The sequence below is a fragment of the Balaenoptera musculus genome, chromosome 5, assembly GCF_009873245.2.
Source record: "Balaenoptera musculus isolate JJ_BM4_2016_0621 chromosome 5, mBalMus1.pri.v3, whole genome shotgun sequence".
In the NCBI taxonomy this organism is placed as follows: Eukaryota; Metazoa; Chordata; class Mammalia; order Artiodactyla; family Balaenopteridae; genus Balaenoptera; species Balaenoptera musculus.
This window is the reverse complement of record NC_045789.1, coordinates 26,182,973-26,200,321: the sequence shown is the minus strand read 5'-3', so window position 1 is coordinate 26,200,321 and position 17,349 is coordinate 26,182,973.

Below are 17,349 nucleotides of genomic sequence, written 5' to 3'. Positions count from 1 at the left end.
TCCTATCAGTACGTATTGAATAAAGGAGACACACTTTTAAAGAGTTAAGGTTTGAGCAAACTGTTGATTATGTTGAATTTCAAACAGAAGGGATCTCCTTTGAATATATAGCCTGCAAACTTTTAACCAATCGAGTGATAATTCTTTAATTGAGATCTGGAAAAATGTCCCCCAGCCCATTATAAATGCTATTTCTGAGACTATAAGGAACCGCCTAAGGATACATGAAAAGAAAAATACCTAAATGATGTTCGTCGCAGGCTTCGCATGTAATTGCAAAAAAGCTAGCAATAGGCTAAGAGTCCAACATTGAAGGTATGATTTTAAAACTATTGTACACCCACAAAATGAACTATTATTGACCTTTAACAACCATTAATGTAGAAGAATGTTTATTTTATAGTGTTAACTGAAAAGAAAATTTAACAGTTCAAAAATATGAACAAAACTTTGGAAGGATGATCATAAAAGTATTGAAAGTGATTGTTGTTGGTGTATATTTCCTAATTCTTTTTTGTTTGTATTTTTTTATTTTTTCTAAAATGAATTTGTGTATTATTTTATTGAGCAAACTTATTTTTAATATTTAAAAAATACTTTCACCAAAAAAAAGATTGTGTGGAAGGGTAAAAATTTAGTGTCTAGGGGAGTAGCTGACATATAGACACTCAATAAATACTTATGGGAACTTCCCTGATGACACAGTGGTTAAGACTCTGCACTCCCAATGCAGGGGGCCCGGGTTCAGTCCCTGGTCAGGGAACTGGATCCCACATGCATGCCACAACTAAGAGTTCGCATGCCACAGCTAAGGAACCAGCCTGCCACAACTAAGACCCAGCGCAACCAAATAAATATTTTAAAAAATAAAAATAAAATAAATACTTACGAGTAAATATTTATTTAGTATTGACATTAAGTAGAAAGAATATAGCATTTATTTAATATTCAGAGTATTTCTTCACTCTATAATGAAAAGTAAATATCTTGGGTCCTGGTTTGGAAACCCTAAAAATATACTGAATATATAAATGGATGAAGCTTAAGTCTGACAACAATTTAAGAAAAACAAATAACAAGAAAAACAATAAATAAAATTGCCTCCAAAATGACAACTGTCTTTTTTAACATACACATTTATATTGTGAGTGTGTTTCTCATATGAGCATATGAATGCTGTATGAGAATCTTGTGGGGGAAATTATAGAGAAAAGGTACTTAAAACAAAGGAGGAAGGGACTTCCCTAGTTAAAGAATCCACCTGCCAGTGCAAGGGACATGAGTTCGAGCCCTGGTCTGGGAAGATCCCACATGAGGCAGAGCAACTAAGCCTGTGCGCCACAACTACTGAGCCTGTGCTCTAGAGCCCACGAATCACAACAACTGAGCCCGCGCGCCTAGAACCCATGCTCCACAACAAGAGAAGCCCCTGTTTGCTGCAGCTAGAGAAAGCCCGCGCAGCAACGAAGACCCAATGCAGCCAAAAAAAAAAAAAAAAAGAAAGGACGAAGAGGAAACAATGTTTGAATGTTTGAATCACTAATCTAACAACAGGGACAGAGAAACCAATTTTGAGCAGGGTCTAGAAGCAGGGAGGAAGGGGAGAGAGGAGTTACAGAAAAGACAGGATGCCCGGAAATTGAGCTATAGGGACATTAATTGAGTTAGGCAGATGGTAGTACTTATATGGTGGCCAAATGACAAAGGCCTGTTGTTCTTCAAATACTAAGAGGCTAAAATTAACAGCTAGTTCCAAAATTGATAGTATAACATAGGATTGGTATAGTGGCAAGAGAATAGGTTGGTGAGTCAGGCAAGCCTAGATTCCCATGCAGGCTCAAGAACTTAGTAGTTGTGTGAATGCAGGCAAGTTATCTAACTTCTTTGAAGTCAGTCTTTTCTCATCTTTTTGCTATTATATTATGCCAACTTTATGTTTGGATAGCATTCTTATAATAATGTCATAAGAATTAAATGACATTTAATCATTTAATTGTAAAACACCCTAGTGTACGTAGGGTGTTTAATACAGTGCCTGACATAGAGTGAGCTCTGGGTTCAAGTCTTAGGTATTCTAATCTTGAAGAATCATAAGCTTAACGGTCAGACTCTAGCTGTAGGAAGGGTAATCTAATTGTTTTTTAATAAGGAGGAGGGTAAAGGGAGTAGGGTCACAAAAACACTAGAAGGAATTACTACTTTAACCATGTTCCCAGACATAGAATACTGCAATGTAAAATCATGTTAATCTCAAATATGCAAATGCATTTTGTTTACACCTAAAATTCCCTCTATTGGATTTAGTGTGCTAGAACAGCATGTTGTATGCTGAATAGAGTGGAGCAAAGAGATATTGCCAGAGGACAAAAGATGCCAAAAAGCCAGGACTCTCTCAACATTTTGGCCTTGAATGGTAACAGAAAGGATTTTATGAAGTTCATCAAGAGCAAAGTAGTAATGTTGAGGCTGTCTTCCTCACATACTCATTTATTTTGTGAAAGCCTAGGAAAATAAAGTCTGATTACTACATGACAGCAATAAAACAGTGTTGAGTTTGTGAGTATCTTAAGAATGGGGATTTCCAACACTAGATACTAATGATCACATATGTATCTTTTTCAGAATTCTCCTACTTAGGTCATTGGCCACATAAGGGGATTTCAATTAAACAAAAACATTAAGTAAGGTTCCAATGCATCCCCCTCATATTTGGTCACCAACTCATATCAGTGGGTGACTTTGTGTCTTCTGGGTGTTAATTCATGTATTTATGTAGTCATTTAAAATTACCTTTTTTTCCCCTACTATTTACAAGTTAAAAATTCGAGTCCTCTGTGCATTTCCTTCCTTGTGAAAGATATTTTCTTCTTTCTTGAATTGGCTCTAGGTAAAAAACTTCTTGGAACCCAAATATTATAATCCCAAATTAAATTTTAACCACCACTACTCCTGACATATTTTCAAAAGAATTAACTGTAGCCAAAGCTGTGGTTAAGAAATTTGGGGTTCCCTTGCTCAAAAGATTGAAAGTAAGAAGATGGGAAGATGTATACCTCAAATGTTATTCAAATGAAAACAAGGGTGACTATATCATTATTAGGTAGACTTCAGAGCAAAGGAAATTACAAACAGCAAAAACGTTGCATAATGATGAAAGTGTCAATCCACCAAGAACACATAGCAATTCGAAACATGTATGCACCAAACAACAGAGCTGCAAAATATCAGAAGCAATAACTGACAACTGAAATGAGAAATAAAAAATCCACAATTATAGGTGAAGACTATGGTATCTTTTAATAATTAATAGAACAACTAAGCAGAAAATCAGGAAAGGTATAGAAGAACTCAACAACTCCATCAACCAAGAGAATCTAATTAACGTTTATAGAACATTCCATACAGAAATAGAATACATACTTTTTGAGAACCTTCAGAAAATATACCAAGAGAAACCATAAAACAAACCTCAACAAATTTAAAAGAATTGAAATTATACAGAGTGTTCTTCAACCACAGTGGAATCAAACTAGAAATCAATAACCAAAAATTACATCTCCAAACTTAATGACACACTTCTAAATAACCCATGGGTCAAAGAGGAGGTCTCAAGGGAAAAAGTACTTTGAACTGAATGAAAAATACAATATATCAAAATTTGTGGAAAACAGCTAAAGCAATGCTGAAAAGAAAATTATAGTACTGAATGCTTACATTCAGAAAAAAGGGAATAGTTTCAAATCTAAGATTCCATCTCAGAAGCCTAGAAGAAGAAGAGCAAAATAAATCCGGAGTAAGCAGAAGAAAGGAAATAATAAAAGCAAGAGCAGAAATCATTGAAATTAAAATCAGAAAAACTTAGACAAAATAAAACAAAGAATTGGTTCTTTGACAGGATAAAATTGACAAACTGTTAGGAAAACTGACAAAGAAAAAAGATACAGATCACCAATATTAGGAATGAAACAGGATCTATGACTACTGACCCTGAAAACATCAAAAGGGTAAAAGGGAATACTACAAACATAAATTTGACAACTTAAATGAAATAGACCGCTTTTTTGAAAAATAAAATCTACCATAACTCAGACAATATGAAATAGATAATTTGAATAGCCTTATAACTATTTAGGAAATTAAATTCATAACCTAAAAACTCCCCAAAAGAAATCTCCAAGCCCAGATGGCTACACTGGAGATTTCTACCATATATTTCTACACAATTCTACACAAATTCTACACAATCTCCTCCATAAAAGAAGATGCACTTCCCAAATCATTTTATGAAGCTACTGTAACCCTGATACCAAACCAAAGATGCTATATAAAAGAAAGAAAGACCAATATCCTTGATGAATATAGATGCAAAAATCCTTAACAAAATATTAGCAAGTACAATTATACAATGTATAAAAAGAATTGTGCACCCTGATCAAATAGGATTTATTCCAGAGATGCAAGAGTAGTTCAATATTTGAAAATTAATTAATATTATCTGCCATATTAACAGGTTAGAAAAGAAAACTCACATGATTATATCAAGCAATGTAGAAAAATCATTTGACAAAATTTCAACATCTTTTCATGATAAAAACTCTAGAAGAAGAAAAAGAGGGAGACTTCCTCCACTTCATAAAGAACATCTAAAATACCTATAGCTAACATGATGCTTAGTGAGACTGAATGTTTTTCCTCTAAGATCAGAAACAGGCAAGGATTCTGCTCACACCACTGATATTCAATATAGTGCTGGAAAGGAAATATAAAACTGTCCCTATTTGTCAATTACATTATTATTTACATAGATAATTCCAAGAAATCTACAAAAAATCCAAAGGCCTGATAAGTGAGTTCTGCAAGTTTTCAAGATATAAAATAAACATTCAAAAATCAACTCTATTTCAATAAACTAGCAATGAACACGTAGACTCAGTGCAAAGAGGCTTTTCAACAAACGGTCCTGGAGAAATGTCCACAGGAAGAAAAAAAAAAGGAACCTTGACCTAAATCTCACACTTTGTACAAAAATTAACTCAAAATGGATAGTAGATTTAATGTAAAGCAGAAAACTATAAAATTTTAGAAAAAAATAGGAGAAAATGCTAAGGATCTACGTCTGGGCATAGAGTTCTTAACCTTTGACACCAAAAGCATGATCAGTGGAAGGAAAAATTAACAAAATGAATCACAAAATTAAAAGCTTTTGCTCTATAAGAGACTGTCAAGAAGGTGAGATGACAAGCTGCAGAGTGGGAGAAAATATTTACAAAACACATATCAGACAAAGGATGAGTGTCTAGAATATGTAAAGAACTCTCAAAATTCAACAGGAAAAAAAGCAAACAGTCTATTTAGAACATGGGGGAAATAAATGAAGAGACATTTCACTGAGGAAGATATACAGATGGCAAATTAGCACATCAAAAGAGGTTCAAAAGCATTAGCCATTAGAAAAATGCAAATTAACACCACAATAAGATGTCACTTCATACCTAACAGAATGGCTAAAATTAAAAATAATGACAACAACAAATGCTGGTGAGGATACCAATAAAATGAATCACTCACACATTGCTGGTGTAAATGTGGTACAAAGGAGTTTGTAGACCAAAAACCCTGAGAATGGCTGCTTCACGAAAAAATTATTTTCCTTGAAAAACAAAAGTATGTACACAGTTGTATTTCTCTGAAACTATTGCTTTTAAGTATATGGTCTCAATCATTTGTATTAATAGTAACTTTTAACCAAAGTAACTTTTATTTTACAAAAACTACAGGGTAAGTAATTGGGAACTGTATAATATATGACATTTTAGCAGACTAGCAAAGCTTATGAATACACACAACACAACTTTCTATAGCCACACACATCCTTTATAGGGCTTCTCAAAGTGGCAAAAATAAGCACATTCGTTAACAGACCCAAAGAAATACCCGCTTAGTGATCAATGTTTCCATTCCATGATTTAGAAAGATTGATAATTTAGGCATCCAATGAATATCTGGGAATTAATTATATAAGCCTAAGATTTTAAGTTACCTAAATAAATTATTTTCAATCTAACATACTATAAAATGTAACTTCTATTGAAAATCAGAATAATAATTCAATTTAGTTAAGCACAAATTTATATATTTTTAATCTTAAACATTAAGTGAAAGTAATGCTAGCTTATTTGATCAATAAGCCAGTATAAATTTAGGAAGATCATTCCCAACGAGAGTAAAATGTAGGCTTGCATTATCCTTAACAGTGATAAATCAGAAAAGGCACAGCTGGATTTATTAAACCAAAATATTAAACTAGTTTTGTTTGCCAAAGGTTCATCTATATTCTGTGAGCTTGGCTTCCTAAAAAGTCACTTGTTAGTTTTGCTAAGAATACTTTTCTTTCCTTTTAGATTCTAGCACATTTAAAGTATTAGAAGTTTATTTTCTGGGAATTTTAGGAATATTTAATCCATGTAAGTGCTTATTTACCTCTATTAGCCAATCAGAACAAGATCCCTTAATTTAAGAGTTTTAACCTATTCAGTAAATAACACCCTAAGATGGGAAAACATTACACACTTACACAATGAAAAGTAAAGGTCTTTCTGAATTACAGACCTACATAGAGAGCACTTACAGTTTCAATTCTAAGATTTCAGCCACAAGTCAAGCAAAAATAAACACAACATCACAATATGTCTCTGGTCCAGGTATTAAAGAGCTATTCTTCCTGGTGGTCAGAAAATTCTTAATTGAGTTGAACTCGAAATAGATAAACAGACAAACAAAAGACTAACAAGCCCAATACTCTTTTGTCTTTCACTCAGCAGGAAATAGATCTCTATAAAACACTACTGCTTTTTTTTCTCTAAACTTCAGTTTATTCATCTTTAGTCAAGGCATATCACAATTATAAGCTAAGTGTGAGGATGAAAAGACATCAACATGCACCAGAGAGATAGAGAAAAAAATGAATCAGAATCTTCATAGTCCTGGGGTATCAGTATCCTCTCCAAAGAGAATTTTCTGTAGGTAACTCTAGTGCACAGAGATGGTAGAGGACAACTATTTATTAGTGTAAGGTCTGTCACATAAAATATTCTTACCTAATTGGAGTTCTCATTTATTTCTCCAACTCTTCTTCTCAGATGGCCCACAAAAGCTTTGTTTAAAGTATATAAATTTACAGACATTTATCTGAACTGTCATTATGTATGACACTTCTGGGCATCAGCCTAAATTCTCACAATGAAATTTCTGTTTTCCTAATGTGTAGTTTTGTAGTATGGGCATGTGAGAACAGCTACGAAAATTCAAGAGAATATCTGTGACATTTTTAGCAAATTACTACCTGAGAGTCTGCTCAAAGTCTGAAGTCTTGGTGTTTTAATAATTAGGTAATGGGGACTTCCCTGGTGACGCAGTAGTTAAGAATCTGCTTGCCAGACAGGAATAAAGACACATTCTCTACATCAAGATGTAGAGAATGGACTTGAGGACCCAGGGAGTGGGAAGGGTAAGCTAGGATGAAGTGAGAGAGTAGCATTGACATATATACACTACCAAATGTAAAATAGATAGCTGGTGGGAAGCAGCTGCATCGCATGGGGAGATCAGCTGGGTGCTTTGTGACCACCTACAGGCGTGGGATAGGGAGGGTGGGAGGGAGATGCAGGAGGGAAGGGATATGGGGAATATATGTATACTTATAGCTGATTCACTTTGTTATACAGCAGAAACTAACACAACATTGTAAAGCAATTATACTCCAATAAAGATGTTAAAAAAGGAAAAAAAAAGAAACCACCTGTCAATGCAGGGGACACGGGTTCGAGCCCTGGTCCAGGAAGATACCATGTGACGCGAAGCAACTAAGCCAGTGTGTCACAACTACAGAGCCTGCACTCTAGAACCTGAGAGCCACAACTACTGAGCCCGCATGCCACAACTACTGAAACCCGAGCCTAGAGCCCGTGCACCGCAACAAAGAGTAGCCCCCGCTCGCCCACGCACAGCAACGAAGATCCAACGCAGCCAAAAATAAATAAAATTATTTTTAAAGTTGTATAAAAAAACTGGGTAACAATTATTTATAATTAGCTTATTAAATGTTAGCATTCAAATGCTTTTATTAAAATAACTTAATGAGATCTTATATGGTTTGTAGCCCTTGAATTTCAAGGAATTTAAAGAAAACACTAATTCTTTTAGGGAAATCACCAAATGGTCAGACTACAAAACCAAATCACCAGTCACTGCTGCCACTAATGGAAAATAATTGATCAGATACAAAAGAACCAAAACCAAAACAAAATTAATAGGGAAATTAAAAATAGAAAAGCAGCAAATCTGCTGCTTTGGATTCACCTCTGAGAGCCAAGAAAAGACAGACATGGACTTAAACTCCCCATGAGGTGCACTTTTTCATGGCAAAGTTTACCTGGTCCTGTTAGGGGAATCCACTGGGCATCTTGGTGGAAGACTTTCAAAACGGTCTAAAAATTTTTTTCAAAAAAGTAAAATTATGACTCTCATACATATATGAAAAAGAATGCATATTAAATGTATGTTTTATTTAACTAGTTAATGAGGAAATTAATGAGATGTTACAACCAGTTCAAAGGAGAAGTCAAAAAAGCACAAATTTATGAGAAGTAAAGGAATGTTGAAATGAATGTGCAAAGGAGGGAAAACCAGTTCCACAGTGGGGAAAGAAAGTCAGTTTACTCTCTGTGGAACAAGACAGTATTTGCATTGCTATAGGCAAGAATTATTTTGCATTTGTATCAGTTATTTGTGATTTAGAATTGTGAAATAACTGCTGCAGAATCAGAAAACCCGGAGGGTTGTCCTCTAGGCTTTAGACAAGTCATAGTTTTCATTGAAGCACATTTTTCCCTACACACCATTGCCCCCAATTATTATAAATACTTCTCATTTGGACTATCATGTAGCTTCCTAACTGGATAATTTTTCTTTATTCTACAATAAGTGGAAGAACTAGAATTCAACTCAAGTCCATGCTGGTAACCACTGTAGTATATATTTTTGTCATTCTCCTGCATGTCTTTCTAGAATGGCTTTCTCTACTTTCTCTTGGTTTCTCTGCTCTTGATTAAGTACAATGCATTTGGTCTGCCCAGTTTCTAGTTGACTATGCATTGCAGTATCTCATGGATTACTATCAGTGTTTCAATTCCAAATTCCTGGTGTTGGGAGATGGATTAGCCCAGTTTAGATCAGGTGCTCATCCCAGGTTCATTTGGTGTTAATAGGGGTCGGGGCCACTAGATACCAATATAGTTACCTAGGTCTACCTCTTGAGCAGGAGCCAGGATGGGAGGCAGGTTCTCTTAAAAAGAAGAGTTATAGATGCAAAACGTTGATTGGCATCTCCAGCATCTGTCTACAGCCTATTGGTGTCACAGAAAATTAATTTTTTTATTAAAAACTCTACTAATATTCCCATTCAAGCACTCTGATCCTTTTAATTTTCATTCATGGTTTAAATTTAATCAAAGGTCAGTTCTAAGCTCAATTGCACTGGAAATACATTCAGCTAAGTTGTATTTGAAGTATGTTTTTGTGAGAGCCGGAGGTTAATTTCACCCATTTGAAAATTAGATTCTTACCTCTTTAGGTAAGAATCATGAAAGGAGATATGAACTTAATATCTCATAAATTCTAAAAAATTCTTTCAGCTTTTGACTTCTCTCAAAATAGATGCTCTTCACAAGTGCTGAACTTAATCTTCTGTCCATAGTAAATGCCCCAGAGTGTATGTAAGTGGGGAAATCCTGTGACTTGGTTACCAGTCAGGAGACCCACTGAGCTGCATTCTTAAAATAGCACAACTTTTGGTTCTGCCCTCAGAAGATGGGCTACTTCAGAGCCTAGCTAGAGGAAGGAAGTAGAGATTTTGTAAGTCTCACATTCAGACATAAAAGAGAAGGACGGAAGTCAAAGGAGTCATCACCCATTTACTTACTATTTTGTAAGAAAATCAGGAATTAAAGGGCAGTGACCTTGACTTTGTAACAAGTTTGTAAGACTCTGTAACCTTTGCAGGCCACTCCTACTTGTCACTTTTGTCACTCCTTTTGGTGAGCACTTAAAATCTAAATTCATTTACCATTGAATTTTCTTCTTCTACAGTTTTTTCAGTATTTTGAATTAATGTACCATGATATTTGGAAATAGATCGAATTTTAATTCTGGAGTTATAGTTAAATTCTCAATGAAGTAGTTATTTTCATGATGCTATAGCTTCCTTTACAAAACTGGTAAATCTTATGCAACTTTGATTCCAACTCAATACCTTAAGGTGGAAATTGTGATTGTAATTGTATCTTCCAGCTGGTTGGCATTTTATTTACATATCGTGTTCATGCCCTCGTGGAAGCAGACACTAAGACAGGATCAGACATGCAAGAGATTGATTGGGGGAAATGCCTGTTAAGGATAAAGGGGGGAAGCAGAAGCGGGTAGGGGGTACCTTCAGAGACGAGAATATCCACTCCAAAATATGCCACTTTGGCATGAGGATTATTGTGAGCTGGAAGCAAATGAGAATCAACAGATGCAGAAAGAAGCCTTCCTGGAGCTAAAAGCAGAAACTTTTGGAAAATGAGGAATGCCATAACTCTCCCCTCCCAGGGAAGTTTCATAGCTATGAGGAAAATAGAAGGTTGGCACCCAGATGGATCTGCACAAACCTTGTTCCATTCCTTTCCCCCATATATTTACCTTCCCACAGTTTACACCCTTTGAAAGCCTAAAACCTTGTCCTTTGCCTTGTCACTTCTCTACAAATTTATTGTTCTTTTGTGAGGACGCTATAGAAGCCTAAATTCTAACCACCCCTTGAATTACTCTTCTTTGAGGTTTCTCTTGCATTATGTGCACTACACATTAATCAATTGTTTGGTTTTCTCTTGTTAATCTTTTGTCAGTCTAATTTTGCAGGGCTTCAGCCAGAGAACCTAGGATGGTAGAAGGAAAAAACATTTTTTCTTCCCTACCATTGCCACAAACATATATGATATGTTTTGGAATGAGAAAGATGTACTTTTATTTTATTACTTACTTATTTTTTAGTTTTTTAAATTTTTGGCTGCGTTGGGTCTTCGTTGCTGCACGCAGGCTTTCTCTAGTTGTGGCAAGCGGGGGCTACTCTTCGTTGCGGTGCTTGGGCTTCTCATTGTGGTGGCTCCTCTTGTTGCGGAGCACGGGCTCTAGGTGCACAGGCTCAGTAGTTGTGGCACACGGGCTTAGTTGCTCCATGGCATGTGGGATCTTCCCCGACCAGGGATCAAACCAGTGACCCCTGCATTGGCAGGCAGATTCTTAACCACTGCACTACCAGGGAAGGCCCAGATGTACTTTTAATAAATTCATCTTCTAATTTTACTTAACTAATTTCAAATGATTTTATAGACACATATGTACACACGCATACATATATACACACACACAAACACACACTACACAATCTTCAGGGTAGAAAAATAAGACGTAAACTTATTATTGGGCCCTTAGTTTGGACTTACGAAGATCTTAGGCACTCAGTGGAAGATAAAATTTAGATGACAGAAGATTTGGACTTTGATGATGATGATAGCTAACGTTTATTTGTTAGTTACATGTATTGTGCCAGGTCCTAGTACAGGTGTTTTACATGTGTTAACTTATTTGGCCTTCACATTAGCTCTTGTGAAATTGGTAATATTTGTCCCCATTTTGCAGAAAGAGAAACAGACACAGAAGGTAAAGTGGTTTGCGCAGCACTGTACAGCCAATGTGTGATACGGCAGATTAATTAGACCAAATTGCATTGGAGTAAAAGATGAAACCTATAGTTTGAGACTGGTAGCTTATTATGAGTGTGGAAATAAATGAAGACCACCCAAATGAGAAACGAAGTGACCATCACTTGCTCTAGGCAGAGTAGAAAAACTTTATAGTGGTATGCTCTGATTACAGATCGTGGGCATGGAACAGCTAGATGTGGACTAACTAGAAGCGGGCCATCTTATGTACATGATTGGTTTGAAGAGCACATTTGGTTTTCTCTGGTTGGTCCTGAGTTTGAGGCAACAAATAGAGAAGTTGGCAGTCACTGACCAAGTCCTGATAATTCTGGGAAGATTGCCGTGGAGGCTTTTGTGGTTTAGCTTCTCAGGCTGGTTGCTACACAGGTTGTGGGTCAGAGCTCCATTGTCATATATGATCAGTTTGTGTATTCAGCCTCTCAAGAGGAAAAAGAAGTCATCCAGTTTATCTTAACTCCGTTAATAATAGTTTGCTTCTATCAGGATAATGCTGATAAAATGCTATTTAGGTTATCTCACTATATATGCATGCGATGAGGTTCTCTGCAGCAAAAAGTTAGATAAGTACTACATACAAGATGTACATATACACATATATAAACACAACTGCGGAAGAAGATTAATTCTAAAGAAAACCCAAAAGGTTAGTGCCTCCATTAGTTCCTATATTGCTGTTACTTGAGAAAGTCTTTTTTTTTCCTTTTTTTTTTTTTTTGGCCGTGCCACGCGGCATGCGGGATCTTAGTTCCCCGATCAGGTATAGAGCCCACTGCCCCCTGCAGTGGAAGCGCGGAGTCCTAACCACTGGACCGCCAGGGAATTCCAAGAAGGTATTTTAAAGTGTGTGATGATGACAGACTAAGAGCTGTTCTTTAACTACCATTCTCCAGTGCTTTCATTTTAGCTGGACACGTGGCCATGCTGAGTAAAGAAGGCGTTTCCCATCCTCCCGTGCAACCATGTAAGTGAAGGATGAGTGCAATTTACTTGAGGAAGAAATGAACTTCTATTGTGCAAGCCGCTGTTATTTTGAGCCCCTGCTACACACCACTAAACCACATTCAATAATACAGTGTTTAATTTTTCTCCTGTGCACAATTCTGGCCTTGAGAATATGATTTTTTGTTGCTAATTGAGACCAAGAGAAAAAAGTTATTTAGAGACAGAGACTCAAAAATGGTTTTCTGCATGGAGCAGGTGCCCTTCAATGAAAAACAAAAGGACGTCATCAGGACACAAAATTGGTACTTCCCAAGTGCCCCCAAATCAGTTTCTTTCTAAAATTTCTGCTGTCTATATAAATATCTGCATGTTGTTTGTCCAGAAAAGGGTAAATGTTTGGCTAAAATGCATTTATAATTACAAGTTTTATCCATTCCCAGGGTGAGCCAGAGTTCTTCAGTATACTGAAATAAAGTTTTATCGATATTAAACAAAATAATAAATTATTTACTTTCTATTTCATACATGACTTTGTTTAAGTAAGGATTACTTTCCTAGGCTACGCAGGAGCTAAGCACATGCCTGGGAACCACCAAGTCTTGGAGGAGATTAAAAAAAAGAAAACTAGCTTATATTAGCTTGTGAGCTTGTCCGTGTCTGTGGCTTCTGTGGTCTTAGAGAGGGGAAAAAAGGGGTTTGGAATTTGGGACTATCCCTTGTCATTTCTTCAGTGAAAGATGGGAGGATGTTAAATGACTAGTATTAAAGAGGAAAACCTCTTTTTAGTTCCTCAACAAGGTATTACGAGCTCTGTTGTTAGGAATCTGGCAAAGGAATGGGCATCTGGAGCAAGCTTATGCTGCCCCGCTGGGAAGCAGAGCTCCAAGCAGGCTGTAGGGCCCATTGTCCCAGCTCCACACCACGTAATTAGAAAGAACTAATGCAATAGGATCTGTGTGCCCAGCTCTTTGTTGAGGGAAAAAGTCAAGCACAGGAATGAGGAGAAGGAATACACAGGTTCAGAAGAGTAATTCTCAAAGCCAGGCACATCCCCAGGGACAAGTCAGCTCGGCTCCAAGGCAGATATCAAGAAAGGGACTAAATATTCCAATTAGAAAAAGAGATTGTCAGACTGGATAACGCAACATAACTAGTCTAAATGCCACTTACAAGAGATACACTTTAAATGTAAGTATTCTCAAAGGTTCAAAGTAAAGAGATAGAAAAAGATAGTCCTTGCAAATACTAACCAAAAGAAAATGGGTACAGTTATAATAACAAGAAGCATTACTAGAAATAAAAAGGAACACTTCCTAATGATAAACGGGTCAATTTACCAAGAAAATATAAAAATTCTAATTTCGTATGCATCTAATGGCAAAGGCTCAAAATGTACAGAGCAAAATTTTACAAAGTTATAAGAAGAATTAGAGAAATCTACCATCAAGTGGGAAATTTCACATTCCTTTCTTAGAAACTGATACAACAAGGAGCTAAAAAAAAATCAGTATGGATAGATGTAAGATTGATATGATTAACAAACTTGACCTAATTAATATATGTAGGAAATTGCACCTACCAACTGTAGATACTCATTCTTTTCAAGAACAGATAGAACATTTGCCAAATTTGAGGCTATGCTGAGTCAGAAAGCAAGTGTTGACAAATTTCCAATATTTTAAATCAAAGTATTTTCTCTGACTATAGGGGGATTGAGCTAGAAATCAGTAACTAAAAAATTACTATAAGTCTCTCATGTTTGAATTTAATTGGGGTTTTTCTGTAGTTTATAGAGATGAATACTTAGATCATTGATTTTGGAATGTCATACCTTTACTACCATTTAGTTCAAATATTTTCTAATTTCCCTTTTGATTTTTCCAGTTGATTAATTTCCAAACATGAGAGACTTATAGTTCTTACTTTACCTCCCGGTAGGATTTCACACTTTCGACCACTCCCTTTTTCCTGAAATACTCTTCTTTCTTAAGACCACACACTTCTGGTTTCCGTCCTGCGTTACTACCTGTTCTTTCTCAGCCTCCCTTGCAGACTCCTTGTCCTCTGCTTGATCTCTACATGTTGAACTTAGTCATGAGACCAATTTTCTTTTCTAACTGCACATTCTCCCTGGGTGACCTCATCCATTTCCAGGACTCTATACATATCTATACTGTGAGGACTCCCGGACATATATCTTGATCCTTGCACTCTCTCTGAAATTTTTATCACATTCAACAGCCTATTTGTCTTTGCTTTGAGAATGTTTAGAACCCAGTCTCAGACTTAACATGGCAATACAGAACTTCGTCCCCAAACCTCAAGGGTATCTCATCTCATAAACGGCACACAATCTATCCAATTAATCACACCTAACGTCTATTCCGCCAAGACCTACTGTTGAATAGGTCTTGGATAAATACATCCTGGATTTTAAGGAACGTACTGCTGAGCATTAGCAAATACCGGGTTTCCTAAGTGCTTGGACTAACTTATAGGCAGCTCTGGAAGCCTCAGAATGCATATTTAGGTGTGTCTCCTGTCTTCCCCCATGTCAGCTAAATCCCAGACTCTGAGGCAGGGCTTGGGTGGGAATATAGCCAATATTTTATAATAACTATAAATGGAATATAACCTTCAAACATTATGAATCACTATGTTGTACACCATATTGTACACCAACTATGCTCCAATACAAAACGGACGTAAACAAAAGGCACCTGAGAGGCTTGAGTGGAGTCCTAAATAGAGTCGAGAGGAGTCAGGTGATCCCCAGCAGTGATCCAGGTGAGAAAAGATACAGGAGTAAATGAAGGCAGGAGCAGAAGAGAAGAGAATGGACTTAAGAAAGAGGGACATTTATTATATGGGTAGAGAAAAAAGACTGAGAGTTATAAAAATGTGTTAATAAAATTCTTTACAATCAGAATATATCACAAAACATGCATTGATAAGTATGAGGGTGCCAGTAACACATTTCTCTTTCTGAGGAGGTCTCTCCCACCGCCCTGGCCATCAGTCTGACCAACCATGGGCTGCCCAGCCCCCTCTCCAACTTGTCTCCCTCTCCTCTCTTCTCCATCTTTCTCCAGCTACAAAAACAGGGAGTTAGAGCAGACTTGAACCACACATTACTTAAAAACTGAGTAAAACTATCTAACTAAAATATCACAGGAAATCATCAAAAGCTGTTCAATCTGCCCCATCCAATATGGGGATATGATTGTAAACTTTGCTAATAGTAACGAGAATTAAGTCAGTTCTGTCAACTGTTTGTTTGGTGAATTGGTCTGATTCCCTAAGATGTAGGGTGGAAACTTGGTGGTGGATGGCTGAAGGAGGTGGAGGGAAAGGTCATTAGAGTTCAAGGAGCTGAGAGAGGCTTGTGTTCTGTATGCACCGCTCAGGAGGATATTAAAGTCACCCAGAGCACTGAAAAAAAACGGGGAAGAGCAGACAGTGACCTATGGGGTGGAGTGGGGGTGAGGCAAGAGGCAGTGACCACTGAACGAGAAGGGGTGACCACGAGTCACTAGATTATAGCAACAAGGAGAGTGGTGTCTTAAGCTAAATTGCTAGGGATTTGGGAGGAGGAGGGAGCAGTGCCGGACAGGAAGGGAACCCACTTCCTGCTCCCAGGGCCGGGAAATAGTTCCACGTGGTCTCCTCAGGGGAGCCGACATTCCATCAAGGCAAATTGGGCATGAAGTGGAGATAAGGTTTTTCGGAGAACCAGAGGAAAAGCTTCGCAAAGGGAGAGGGTTGGGAGACGGTGGTAGCTGAAGGGATGATCATTTGGAGGTTGAAAAACTGGAGATGATAGTGACAGGAATTCGGGGAAGGTTGGGGAGACTGCGGATGAGAGGAGCCCTCAGGTGCGGTGACTGACACAGTGGTTGGAGTGGTGTTGGCAATGGGCAAAGAGAAGTCGGCAATGGGCGAAGAGGACAATTGTTTCCTCCTACTGTAAGCCTTTGAGGGATCATCTCAGCTCAGAAGGTTTCCATCTTTGCAACTGTAGAAGGAGGACAATTGAATGTTTGTAGCAGCGTTATTAATAACAGCCAAAGAGTGGAAATAATCCAAATGCCCATCAGCTGATGAATGGATAATTAAATGTGGTGCATCCCTGCAATGGAACATTATTCAGCTATAAAAAGGAATGAAGTGCTGATACGTGCTACAACATGGGTGAACCTTGTACACATTAAGCCAAGTGAAAGAAGAAATTCACAAAAGACCACACAGCATATTGTATGATTCCATTTATATTAAATGTCTAGAAAAGGGAAATCTACAGAGGCAAAATAGATCAGAGGTTGCCTAGGGCTGCAGGTAGGGTTGGGGAAATGGGTAGTGACCGCTAACAGGTAGGAAGTTTCTCTTTGGAGTGATGAAAATGTTCTAAGATAAATTGTGATGATGGTTGCACAACTCTGAATATACTAAAGACCATTGAGTTGTACACTTTAAATGTGAATTGTATGGTATGTGAATTATATCTCAATAAAAAAGGAGGGCTGTAACTCCTGTTCTAATTAAACAAAATATGGATGTGAGATTTCTTTGGAGACCAAAAAGCACA